General features: G+C 46.2%; 1 protein-coding gene across 1 annotated transcript in view; it reads right to left on the minus strand.

Annotated features, from left to right (window-relative positions):
• The window catches only part of adgrl2a (adhesion G protein-coupled receptor L2a), a 325,186-nt gene extending 313,233 nt beyond the window's left edge, over positions 1-11,953 (minus strand). The window contains exon 1 of the mRNA XM_078408143.1: positions 11,248-11,953. The gene's annotated coding sequence lies outside the window, so the exon portion shown is untranslated. The remainder of the gene's footprint in view (positions 1-11,247) is intronic.
• Between the last annotated feature and the right edge of the window lie 2,196 nt (positions 11,954-14,149).

Consider the following 14,149-nt stretch of genomic DNA (forward strand, 5'->3'; position numbering starts at 1 on the left):
GATCATTTTATTGTCACACGTGCCAAGTTAGGTACAGTGAAATTTGAGTTACCATACAGCCATACTAAGTGAAAAGCAACAAGAACTCCCAGTCTGAAGACAAGGACTCACAGTCCTGAAGGACAAGACTCACAGCCTGAAGACAAGACTCAGTCCTGAAGACAAGACTCCCAGTCCTGAAGACAAGACTCACAGCCTGAAGACAAGACTCACAGCCTGAAGACAAGACTCACAGCCCTGAAGACAAGACTCAGTCTGAAGACAAGACTCCCAGTCTGAAGACAAGACTCCCAGTCTGAAGGACAAGACTCAGTCCTGAAGACAAGACTCAGTCTGAAGAACAAGACTCAGTCTGAAGACAAGACCTCAGTCTGAAGACAAGACTCCAGTCTGAAGACAAGACCTCCCAGTCTGAAGACAAGACTCACAGTCCTGAAGACAAGACCTCACAGCCTGAAGACAAGACTCACAGCCTGAAGACAAGACTCAGCCTGAAGACAAGACTCACAGCCTGAAGACAAGACTCACAGCCTGAAGACAAGACTCAGCCTGAAGACAAGACTCACAGCCTTGAAGGACAAGGACTCACAGCCTGAAGACAAGACCTCAGCCTGAAGACAAGACTCACAGCCTGAAGAAGGGGTCTCGACCCGAAAACGTCACCTGTTTCCTTTTCTCCAGGAGATGCTGCTTTGCTTGTCCCGCTGAGTTACTCCGGCAATTTTGTATCTACCTATCCAGATGTGCCTTGCGAAGAATCAGACACAAAAATGCTGGGGTAAATCAGGGACAGGCAGCATCTCTGGAGAGAAGGAAATGGGTGACGTTTCGGGTCTGCGATCGTGTTATTATCTTTCCGCTGACTGGTTAGCGCGGGTTTAGCGCGCAACAAAAGCTTTTCCCACTGTGTACACGTGACAATAAACTAAAACTGAAACTGGCACAATCAGTCCTGAGGAAGGGTCCTCGGACCTGAAACGTCACCTATTCCTTCTCTCTCTCAAGATGTTTCCCGTCCCGCTGAGTTAATTCCACCATTTTTGGGGTCGCTTTGTTTCCCCCCCCCACCCCTCCCCCCCTCCCCCACACAAAGCTGCATCCTGCATTTATATGCAGCAGCCTTCTTCCACCTCAAAAAACATCGGCCGTCTCCGGCCGTCCCCTCTCCTCCACGGCTGCTGAAAACCCTCATCCACGCCTTCATCACCTCCCGTCTGGGACTACTGCAACAGCCTCCTCTATGGTTCACCCTCAAAAATCATCAATAAACTCAAACACATCCAGAAACTCCGCTGCCCGTCTACTCACCCACTCCCCGATCCGTGACCATATCACCCCCGTCCTTTACAAGCTCCACTGGCTCCCCATCCCCCAGAGAATCCAGTACAAAATCCTCCTCATGACCTACAAAGCCCTCCATAACCTGGCCCCATCCTACCTGACTGACCTCCTCCACAGGACACACTCCCCACCTGCACCCTCCGCTCTGCCGCTGCCAATCTCCTGTCCCCCCCCCATCCGGACCAAACTCAGATCCTGGGGGGACAGGGCTTTCTCCATCGCTGCTCCCACCCCTATGGAACTCACTAACCCCAAAACCGTCAGAGACTCCCCCACACTCACCACATTCAAAACATCACTGAAGTCTCACCTGTTCAGTACTGCCTTCAACCACTGAAGGTCAACCTCACCTTCTTTTTCCTTTTTCTCTTCGTTTTACTTATTTATCTATTTATTTTTCTTCTCTATGTTTTTAGTAATCCCTGTAAAGCGTCTTTTGAGTGTTTAGAAAAAGCGCTATATAAATGTAATGCATTATTATTAATTATTATTATTATTATAATATATCCTCTTCAGCATCCCCAGGCACCAGGGATGAGGGGAAAAATGAATCACAAAAAAATCACAAAAACCTTCTTAGCCGCCCGCATAAGAAGATTTTTCAGTGGCCAAAGGACTTCCTGGTTTAAGATGAGATGCAGAGAAGAATAGGTTTTAAATAAGACACAAAAAATGCTGGAGTAAACTCAGCGGGTCGGGCAACATCTCTGGAGAGAAAGGAACCGGGTGACGTTTCAGGGCGAGACCCTTCTTCAGACTGAGAGACAGGGGAGGGGGGAGATCGAGAGACACAGGGAGGTGCAGGTCAGAGCTGAGCCTGCATCGATGCAAGTGGAAAAAGGGACATCCATTCTAGTCGCTGGGCTTGAAGGGCCGAATGGCCTACTCCTGCACCCTATTGTCTATTGTTCTAGACGATTAAAAACAGGAGGCTTTTTTTGTTTAAATGGACTAGCCTTCGCCTTTGCCCAGAAGACAGAAGGGCAGGACCTCTCTGAGGAAGGGTCTCGACCCGAAACACCACCCGTTCCTTCTCTCCAGAGATGCTGCCTGACCCGCTGAGTTACTCCAGCATTTTGTGTGTCTGTCCTCCTACGGTCTAAACCAGCATCGGCAGTCAACCCTTCCGAGAGGAGGCTTCTAGTTTGTAGAACGCACGCACAAACGCACAAACCCTCGGACCTTTTTGCTCTTCAGAACGAAAATAAAATGCCCAAGGTCAAATCATTATCTCCTCCCCCCACTATATTTCCCTCCTGCCCCGTTTTTTTTCTAAATACCGGGCATTCAAACAACAACTGTGCAACGCTGTGCAAATCCAAGCAAATAGCTGTGGACAAACACTGAATGCTTACCTCTCTGTCTTTCACCGTTCACCTGCAAACACTCAAAGTCACCTGCTATTGATCCGACAATAGACACAAAATGCCGGAGTAACTCAGCGGGTCAGGCAGCACCTCTGGAGAGAAGGAACGGGTGACGTTTCGAGTCGAGACCCTTCTTCAGACTGACACGATCAGTCTGAACACCCAAATTCCGGTTTAAAACCGAGGCTATATGAAGGGAAAATTCTTAAAATTGAAACCTCTCTCTCTCTCTCTCCCAAAAAAATAAAATTGTAGGTTAATATTCTGATCTGATAATGTTTAATGTTTTAATGTCTGACGAAGGGTCTCGACCCGAAACGTCAGCCATTCCTTCTCTCCAGAGATGCTGCCCGACCCGCTGAGTTACTCCAGCATTTTGTGTGTCTATATTCGGTCTAAACCAGCATCTGCACAAGAATTTATTTAAAAAAACAGCAAGCAGAAAATTATAAAACATGCCAAGAAGCGCTATAGGGAAAAGGCGGGCTGGTAACTCACACAGAGAGGGATGAACATTATTTTACAGAGCCTTCCACTAGAAGTTGTAGAAGGGTCTCGACCCGAAACGTCACCCTTTCCTTCTCTCCAGAGATGCTGCCCGACGCCGCTGAGTTACTCCAGCATTTTGTGTGTCTATATTCGGTCTAAACCAGCATCTACAGTTCCTACCGAGACAAGACTTCTAGTCTTGCAGCACGCACGCACGCCCAAAACCTTGGTCCTTTTTGCTCTTCAGAATGACTTTAAACAATGACAAAAGGGGAAAAGTGAGATTTGCCTCGTCAGGGGACTAAAAGGTAGTGAATTCTTTGATGCCCGCCTGAATTTCACTGCCAGCTCCAACTATTAAAATGCAGTCCAAGTCTTGTTTCAAAAGGCACATCTTCCTTCATCTGCTCAGTTCAGTTTATTGTCACGTGTACCGAGGTACAGTGAAAAGCTTTTGTTGCGTGCTAACCAGTCAGCGGAAAGACAATACATGATTACAATCGAGCCGTTCACAGTGTGCAGATACATGATAAGGGAATAACGTTTAGTGCGAGGTAAAGCCAGCAAAGTCCGATCAAGGATAGTCCGAGGGTCTCCAATGAGGTAGATAGTAGTTCAGCACTGCTCTCTGGTTGTGGTAGGATGGTTCAGTTGCCTGATAACAGCTGGGAAGAAACTGTCCCTGAATCTGGAGGTGTGCGTTTTCACGCTTCTGTACCTTTTGCCCGATGGGAGAGGGGAGAAGGAATGTGTGTGGCAACCGGGAGAATTAGCCCGGAGATGGGGGAGGGTGGGAAAGATAACAATGGGGCAAGTGAGAGTTGGGACAGTGTGTCACCTCTGTAAACCCCCCCCCTCTCCAGCTGCCTAACCCCACCCCAATCCAACTTTAATGAGGAACGGTGTCCAGAGAGCAATGTGGTCACCACTCTCTTTAATCCCCTGTGAGATCGTCACAACCACAAGACTATTTCTCTGCTCTCCGGGAGATTCTGTGGCTAAAAATTGCAAAAGGAAAAGAAATTACCCCAATAAAACAAAAAGGAGGCGGTGCATTAAAATGGAGACAACATTTTCCGGAAGGAACCACAGACGCTGGTTTACACAGAAGACAGATGCAAAATGCTGGAGTAACTCAGCGGGACAGGCAGCAATTCTGGAGTGTGTGTATGTTAATCCAATGTTAGACTCTGAATTGTAACGGGGGGTTTTATTTTGATGAGTTCTATTACATTATATATATATATATATATATATATACACATACACACACATACACACATTACGATACGATATAACTTTATTTATCCCAGGAGGGGAATTGATCTGTGTAGGAAGAAACTGCAGGTGCTGGTTTAAATCGAAGGTAGACACAAAATGCTGGAGTAACTCAGCGGGTCAGGCAGCATCTCAGGAGAGAAGGAACCGGTGACGTGAAGAAGGGCCTCTCCAGGTCCCGTTCCGTCTCTCCAGAGATGCTGCTTGGCCCGTGAAATTGATATATATATATATATATATATATATATAAATATATAATATATATATATATCTTCATTATATTTTTATAGATCAATTTCCCGGGATCAATCGGTGTATATATATATATTTACATACATACACACACACCAATTGATCTATATATATATATATTATATATATATATATATATATATATAGAGAGAGAGAGAGAGAGAGAGATCAATTGGTGTGTGTGTGCATGTATGTAAATATAAATATATATATATAGCAGAAAAATTAGGTAGCAACAGATATTTGAGTAAATCTAGTGGGTTAAACAGTGATTCAAAACCTTGCAAGCATTTGAACCACTGTTTAACCCACTAGGTTTACTCAATTATCTGTTGCTACCTCACTTTTCTGCTATATATATATAATATTATATTGATCTATAATATAAATATCTATCTGTCTGTCTGTCTGTCTGTCTGTCTGTCTGTCTGTCTGTATATATATATATATATATATATATTTACATGCCCTCTCGGTTCAGGAGCTGATGTAGTCGGGGATATTTTGTGTCAGTGAGTTTGCGGGCGTGTGTGAACAGTGCTGGAGGCCGAGGCAAGCGAGGAATTGCAGGAATAAGCAGTAGGGAAGAGTAAAGACAACCTCCCTTCCCCCCCCCCCCCCAACCCCCCACACTCTCTATCACCATCACCTTGAACCCTGTGCGTGGGTAGGTCAGGAGGTGCTGCTTTCTTCCCTTCAGCCCACTATATGAATCACTGGGATATGTTACTCTGGAGACTTGCAAAACAAGGCCGGTTTGCAACAAACATATTGTGCATATGTGTGCATGTATGTGTTCCAAAGAAGGCTGGTTTGCAACAAACACTGTGTGTGTGTGTGTGTGTGTGTGTGTGTGTGTGTGTGTGTGTGTGTGTGTGTGTGTGTGTACGTGTGTACGTGTGTGTGTGTGTGTGTGTGTGTGTGTGTGTGTGTGTGTATGTGTGTGTGTATGTGTGTGTGTATGTGTGTGCGTATGTGTGTGCGTATGTGTGTGCGCGTGTGGGTGTGTGTGTGTGTGTGTGTGGATGTGTGCGTGTGTGTGTGTGTGTGTGTGTGTGTGTGTGTGTGTGTGTGTGTGTGTGTAGATGTGTGTGTGCGCGCATGGATGTGTGTGCGCGTGTGGATGTGTGTGCATGTGGATGTGTGTGCGTGTGCGCGCGTTTTGGTTCTGAAATAAAGGCTTAAAACGATTACTAAAAGAAGTCCAAAGTCCCACACGCCTTCCCACTGACAAGCCCTCTCTTGACCAAACAGCCCCCCTCCTCTCCCCCCCTCTCCCCACCCCCTTGCCCTGCAAACAACACCCTTTGTCGCCTTGGCATTTCCCAGCAGGCAGCTAACCAAAAGTTTTTCCAAACTCCCTCCCTCTCCCTCTCTCACTGTCAATTGTACCACGGGTGCAAAGACCTTTGAAATGTAAATGCAATCTTCAAAATAGTTCAGAGATTTTACCCGCACTGGTGTTAATTCTGACAACTAGCTAAGGGGATGGTGTAAAATTAGCAGGTCTTTATTTTGTTAGGGAGAATGGCAGAGGGAGAGAGGGGAGGGAGTGGGAGGGGGGTGGGGTGGAGAGGGGGAGAGGGAGGGGGAGAGGGAGAGAGAGAGAGAGAGAGAAACAGAGAGAGAGAACAAAAGAAATGTTTCACACAAGTTCTCATCGAAACACTTCGGCCGGTGCTTCCAATGAATCTCCCCTCTCTCTGAATACAGATTGGATCCATTAAAAATATCTATATATACATATATATAAATATATAAAATGCAACATACCATCAAACCTCAAACCGCAGCAAACAAAAGCCAGTCCACTCTTTTAAAAACCCGCAGAAACACCAACTGACACAAAGAGAATTCCAACAACGCTGACAAAACGCGAGGCAGAGATTTCTCTCGCCTTTCAATCAGTGGGATTTTGAACTGAAGTGGGTTTTGTTTTAGATTTTTTTCTTTAAGGAGGGGGAGGGGGGTGGCAGTGGAAGAGGGGAGAGATTTGGAACAACGGATTGAACAAGTGTTCTGTTTAAAAGTGCAGTACCACGCAGGCAAAGACTCAATCAAAACTCTGTTAGGAGAACAACACTCCTGCTCAATAATACACCAGCCACGGGTTACTCAGAGGGCTGTTACAAATGCAGGACGTGGTGATTTTTAATTCGGTGTTCTTGCACTGATTTTCTTTTTTTCTCGGGGGTTGCGAGCAGATTTGAGCACTTGGTTTCAGTGTTATACGGTTTCCATTCCGACAGAGACCGGGGGAATGTACGTAACGACATACAGAGACACACGGAGAGAGAAGTTAGGGATGGGTCTTTCACGCACACAGACACACGCACACAGACACATGGACACAGAAACAGACACACGCATACAGAAACAGACACGGACACACGCTCACAGACACACAGAAACACAGTCACACACACACACAGACACACGCAGTCACACGCATACAGAAACAGACAGACACACGCACACAGAAACAGACACACACAGACACACGAACACAGACAAATTGTGGAGAAATAATGGACAGACATGCAGACACAGACAGACACACACACACACACACACACACACACACAACACACCCACACTGAAAATCGGAAGAGACGCTCACACGAAAGCACAAATTGGGGAGAAATAATGGACACGCACACACATAAATATTTGCAGAAAACGGACACTTAATCAAGAGAGATGTTAAATTGAACACGAAAGCCCACGAAATGTGAAGAGAGCCGATGATAAATGTAACACTAACGCGGACACACAATCTAATGGGCGAGAGAATTATGGATTTAACACGTACACAAACACACATAAAAAGTACGGAGAGGCGGTATTAAGATAAACACGAACGTGAACACACATAATCTAGAGAGAGGTGATGTCAAATTAAACACACACACACACACTAGGAGGGATGTTAAATTTAACAGTAACACACATAATCTAGAGAGAGGAAATATTAGGTTTACATTAACGCACAATCTCATAATCTATGCGTTACATTTAACACTAATACACACACAAACAAGGTAGGAGAGATTAAGTCGAAAACCAACATACACCATGTGGCTGCTAATGCTGACATTAATGCACACACACACATGCAGACACACACACACACACATAGATACACACACACATAGATACACACACACGGACACACTTACCCACAGTGCAGGAGACATTAATTTAGCACTAACACTCTCTCTCTCTCCCTCTCTCTCTCTCTCTCTCACACACACACACACACACACACACACACACACACACACACACACACACACACACACACACACACACACACACACACACACACACACACACACACACCATGTGCGAGACATTAGATTCAGCACTAACGCACATTCTCTTACACACCCGCACACAATATGGGAGACATTAAATTTAGCACTAACACTCACACACGGGAGATATTAAGTTTAGCACTAACACACACATGATCTGATAGTTAGTAAGTTTAGCATGAACACACACACACAGTAAAATATATTAAGTTTAGCACTAACACACACACAGTCTGATAGGTATTAAGTTTAGCACACCAACATATTAAGTTTAGCACTAACACACACACAGTAAAATATATGATGTTTAGCACTAACACACACACTAACATATATTAAGTTTAGCACTAACACACACACTAACATATATTAAGTTTAGCACTAACACACACACACAATGGAGGAGACTTTAAGATAGACACAAAATGCTGGAGTAACTCAGCGGGTCAGGCAGCATGTCTGGAGAGAAGGAATGGGTGACGTTTCAGGTCGAGACCCTTCTTCAGACTTTAAGTCACACGCACGCACACACATACACACACACGCACACACGCAGTGTGGGAGACACTTAGCATGAACACACACAACATTGGAAATAGTAAGTTTGGTAGTAACACACACACACACACACACAATGTAAAAGATATGTATTGGGAGACACTTAGCACGAACACACACAACATGGGAGATAGTAAGTTTAATACTAACACACATACACAATGTAAAATATATTTAGCACTAACACACATGGTGCAGGAGATAGTAAGTTCAGTACTTACACACACATACAATGTAGAAGATATGACACACACACACACACACAGTAGAAGATATATAGCACTAACACACACAATGTTTGTGATACTAAGTTTAGTACTAACACACACACACAATGTAAAATATATTTAGCACTAACACACATGGTGCAGGAGATAGTAAGTTCAGTACTAACACATGCATGCATAACACAAAATATATTTAGCACTAACACACACACACACACAATATAGGAGACATGTAGCACTTACACCTACACACAAGTGGGAGATATTAAGTTTAATATTAACACACACAAACAGACACTTACTGTAGCAGACATTTAGCACTAACACACACACACTCTAGCAGACATGATTAACTTTAGTACTAACACGCCTGCACACGATGGAATATGTATTTAGCTCTACTACACACACACACACCTGGTTCTGTACATATTAAGTTTAGTACACACACCCACACACACCATAGATGAGATATTTACCACTTGCACACGCATGGTTTAGTAGATATTAAGTTTAGCACTAACACACACGCAGTCTAGTAGATATTGTTTCGTACTAGGGCAGACACAAAGCGCTGGAGTAACTCAGCGGGTCAGGCAGCATCTCGGCAGAGAAGGAATGGGTGACGTTTTGGTCTGAAGAAGGGTCTCGACCCGAAACGTCACCCATTCCTTCTCTCCAGAGATGCTGCTTGTCCCCGCTGAGTTACTCCAGCTTTTTGGGTCTACCTACGATTTAAACCTGCATCTGCAGTTCCTTCCTACACATATTGTTCAGTACTAACATTAACACACCATGTTGGAGATATTTAGCACTAACACACTCTCTAACACACATGGTCTGGTGTATATTGAGTTTAGCCCCCACACCCACACCACCGAGGAAATATTTAGCACTAACACACACGGTCTAGTCTAATGTATATTGAGTTTAGCACCCACACACACACACCACCTAGGAAATATTTAGCACTAACACACACGGTCCAGTCTAATGTATATTGAGTTCAGTACCAACACACACGCATAGCATGTTGGAGATGTTTAGCACTAACACACTCTCTAACACACATAGTCTAGTGCATATTGACTTTAGTACCCCCACACACACACCATATGGGAGATATGTACCACTAACACATGCATGGTCTAGTTTATATTGAGTTCAGTACCCACGCACACCCACATAGCATGTAAGAGATATTTAGCACTAACACACCCTCTAACACACATGGTCTAGTTTATATTGAGTTCAGTACCAACACACACACACACACGCACATGATATTTAGCACTAACACACTCGGTCTGATGTATATTGAGTTCAGTACCAACACACACACACACACACACACACACACCCCATCTAGGAGATATTTAGCACTAACACACTCTAACACACATGGTCTAGTGTATATTGAGTTTCGTACCAACACGCACACACACACATAGCATGTAAGAGATATTTAGCACTAACACACGGTCTAGTGTGTATTGAGTTCAGTACACACACACACATAGCATGTAAGAAATATTTAACACTGACACACTCTCTAACACACACGGTCTGGTGTATATTGAGTTCAGCACCCACACGTACACAGCGTGTAAGAGATATTTGGCACTAACTCACTCTCTAACACACGCGGTCTGGTGTGTATTGATATAAGAAAATAACTGCAGATGCCGGTACAAATCGAAGGTATTTATTCACAAAATGCTGGAGTAACTCAGCGGGTCAGGCAGCATGTCTGGAGAGAAGGAATGGGTGACGTTTTGGGTCGAGACCCTTCTTCAGACTTGGTGTATATTGAGTTCAGTACCCACACACACCCACACACACCCACACACCCCCACACACCCACACACCCACACACACACACATAGCATGTAAGAGATATTTAACACTAACACACACGGTCTGATGTATAAGAAAATAACTGCAGATGCTGGTACAAATCGATTTATTCACAAAATGCTGGAGTAACTCAGCAGGTCAGGCAGCATCTCGGGAGAGAAGGAATGGGTGACGTTTCAGGGTCGAGACCCTTCTTCAGACTGGTGTCTGATGTATATTTAGTTCAGTACCCACACACACAAAGCACGTAAGAGATATTTAGCACTACCACCCTCTCTAACACACACGGTCTAGTGTGTATTGAGTCGAGTACCCACATACACACACACACATACACCATATGGGAGATATGTACCACTAACACACGCATGGTCCAGTAGATATTAAGTTTAGCACGAACACACACACACACACACACACACACAGAGAGAGGGAGAGACGCGTGAAACACTGGAGTTGAAGACGGGTGTTTACACTATATATATATATATATATATCTACACACACACAGGTTGACAGTGAGAGCCGCTACTCTCTGTGCTGTGGGCTTGTGTGTCTTACCTTGCTGGCGAGGGGTGAGCCGGGGATGGGCTTCATTCCCCCCTCTCCTCCTTTCACCTCTCTTCTCTTCACCTCATTCTCCTCTCCTCTCCACTCCCGAACCACAAACAACAGCAGCAGCAGCAGCAGAGCAGCAGGGCAGGGGGGGTGGCTGATACAATCCGAGACACCAAGGGGGGAGAGAGAGAGATGTGTGGAGCACTCAGCCCGGCCACGCTGACCACTGCCCAATGTGCCACTGGCTCGCCCTCTGGCTCTTGCCTCTTTCTCTTGCTCTGGCCCCTTGCTCTGGCTCTCCCTCTGGCTCTTGCCTCTTGTTCTGGCTCTCCCTCTGGTTCTCGCCTCTTCTCCCTCTGGTTCTCGCCTCTTCTCCCTTTTGCTCTGGGCTCTTCTCTTTGGCTCTCGCCTCTTGCTCTGGCCTCTTCTCCCTCTGGCTCTCGCCTCTTCTCCCTCTGGCTCTCGCCTCTTCTCCCTCTGGCTCTCGCCTCTTCTCCCTCTGGCTCTGGGCTCTTCTCCCTCTGGCTCTGGGCTCTTCTCTCGCCTCTCTCACAGTCTCCGGCCGTCCTTTAACTCCAGACGGCCCGCGGGCCCCTCACGTTTCGCGGCCCGGGCCGTGCTGGGGGTGGAGGGAGAGCCGCGTGTGTCCGTGTGTGTCCAGGGTACAGTATAGCGGCCACTCCGCTTCCCCCCGGCGCTGAACCAGCGGCGCCCACTCGCTTCCCACACACTGTGTGTGAGTAATACCGCGCCTCGCACACACAGAGAGAGAGAGAGAACAGAGAGAGAGAGAGAGAGAGAACAGAGAGAACAGAGAGAGAGAGAGAGCAGAGAGAGAGAGAGAGAACAGAGAGAACAGAGAGAGAGAGAGAGCAGAGAGAGAGAACAGAGAGAGAGAGAACAGAGAGAGAGAACAGAGAGAGAGAGAGCAGAGAACAGAGAGAGAACAGAGAGAGAGAGAGCAGAGAACAGAGAGAGAGAGAGCACAGCAACGACACACGCTCCAGTACAGCCAGCCGCCTCCTCACACTGCGACCTCACCTCGTTCCCTCCCCCTCTCCTCCTTTCTCCTCCTTTCACCTCTCTTCCTCTCCCCCCCTCTCTTCCTCTTTCCCTCCTCCTCTCTTCCCTCTCCTCCTCCTTTCACCTCTTACCTCTTTCTCTTCTCCCCCTCTCTTTCTCTCTTCCCTCCCCTCTCCTCCCTTCACCTCTTCTCCTTTCACCTCTTTCCCTCCCCTCTCCTCCCCTCTCTTCCCCTCTTTCTCTCCCCCTCTCTTTCACTCCCTTCCCTTCACCTCTCTTTCCCTCTCCACTCTCTCCCCCTCCCTTCCCTTACCTCCTCTCCCCTCTTTCTCTCTCCCCTCTTTCTCTCTCCCCTCTTTCTCTCTCCCCTCTTTCTCTCTCCCCTCTTTCTCTCTCCCCTCTTTCTCTCTCCCCTCTTTCTCTCTCCCCCTCACCTTTCTTTCCCCTCACTTCTCTCCCCCCCTGTGTGTGTGTGTGTGTGATGGGTTTGCGGTTGCCAGAGTCCAGGAGCAGTGCAGCCCCCAGTTGTGTTCCCCCTCACTGCTCCTCTGCAGTGGAGGTGTGTGTGTGGGGAGGGGGTGGAGGGGGTGAGCCGGGCCGGCAGACCAAGGTAGACCCCTCTCTCTGACTGTGTGATGGGCTTGTCCGTCTGATGGGGAGAGGGGAGGGGAGGGGACGGCTGGTGAGGAGGGGGGCGACGGGGGGAACGAGGCAAATTCAGACACGGAATCCACTCCTGAACTGGAGTTACCAGATGTTGCCAGCGAGACAGACAGAGAGAGAGAGAGACAGAGGCAGAGAGAGAGAGACAGAGACAAAGACAAAGACAGAGAGAGACAGAGACAGAGACAGGCAGAGAGAGACAGAGAGAGACAGAGAGACAGACAGAGACAGACAGAGAGCGCTACAAAGTCGAACTCTGCAAATCTGTTGTGCTACAATCCTGTATTCTACATTATTCTGTGTGTATATGTACATATATGAGTGTGTATGCACATGTGTGTATGTGTATATCTGTGTATATATACATACATATATGTCTGCATGTGTATGTATGTGTGTATATATATATATGTGTGTGTATGTATGTGTTTTTCTGTTTATGTATGTTATATATGCGTTTGTATGTTTTTTCTGTGTCCGTGTATATACGTGTACGTATATTTATATATGTTTGTGTATGTATACATATATATGTGTATGTATATATGAATTTGTGTGTGTATGCATGTGTGCATGTATGCATGGGTGTGTGTTTATATGTGTGTATATATGTATATCTGTGTGTGTGTATATATGTATATACACACAGGAGTCTGAAGAAGGGTCTCGTCCCGAAACGTCACCCATTCCTTCTCTCCAGAGATGCTGCCCGACCTGCTGAGTTACTCCAGCATTTTGTGATACCTGTATATATACACACATATAAACATATATATGTACATACAATATGTATGTACAACTATATTGTGGGTAATATATGTACAACTATATTGTGGGTAACAGACACAAAGTGCTGGAGTAACTCAGCAGGTCAGGCAACATCTCTGGACTAAAAAGGAACCCCTTTTTTCCTGCCCATCCCACTGAGTTTGTGCCTATCTTCGGTATAAACCCGCACCTGCATTTCCCTCCCACACATATAGGGGGAGGTAGTTGAGGGCAGGAACCACCATCACAAGGTTTAACAAGCAATCAGACAGGTGCATTGGGTAGAGGACGGACACAAAAAAAGCTGGAGTAACTCAGCGGGACAGGAGGCAGCATCTCTGGAGAGATGTTTCGGGTCGAGACCCTTCTTCAGGCTAGCCAAGGGGAAAGGGGGGTGGAGGGGAACTACTTCCAAGTAGACATTATCTTGAGGAGATTTCGCAGCAGAGCA

This window comes from Rhinoraja longicauda, chromosome 11 (genome assembly GCF_053455715.1).
Source record: "Rhinoraja longicauda isolate Sanriku21f chromosome 11, sRhiLon1.1, whole genome shotgun sequence".
Classification (NCBI taxonomy): Eukaryota; Metazoa; Chordata; class Chondrichthyes; order Rajiformes; family Arhynchobatidae; genus Rhinoraja; species Rhinoraja longicauda.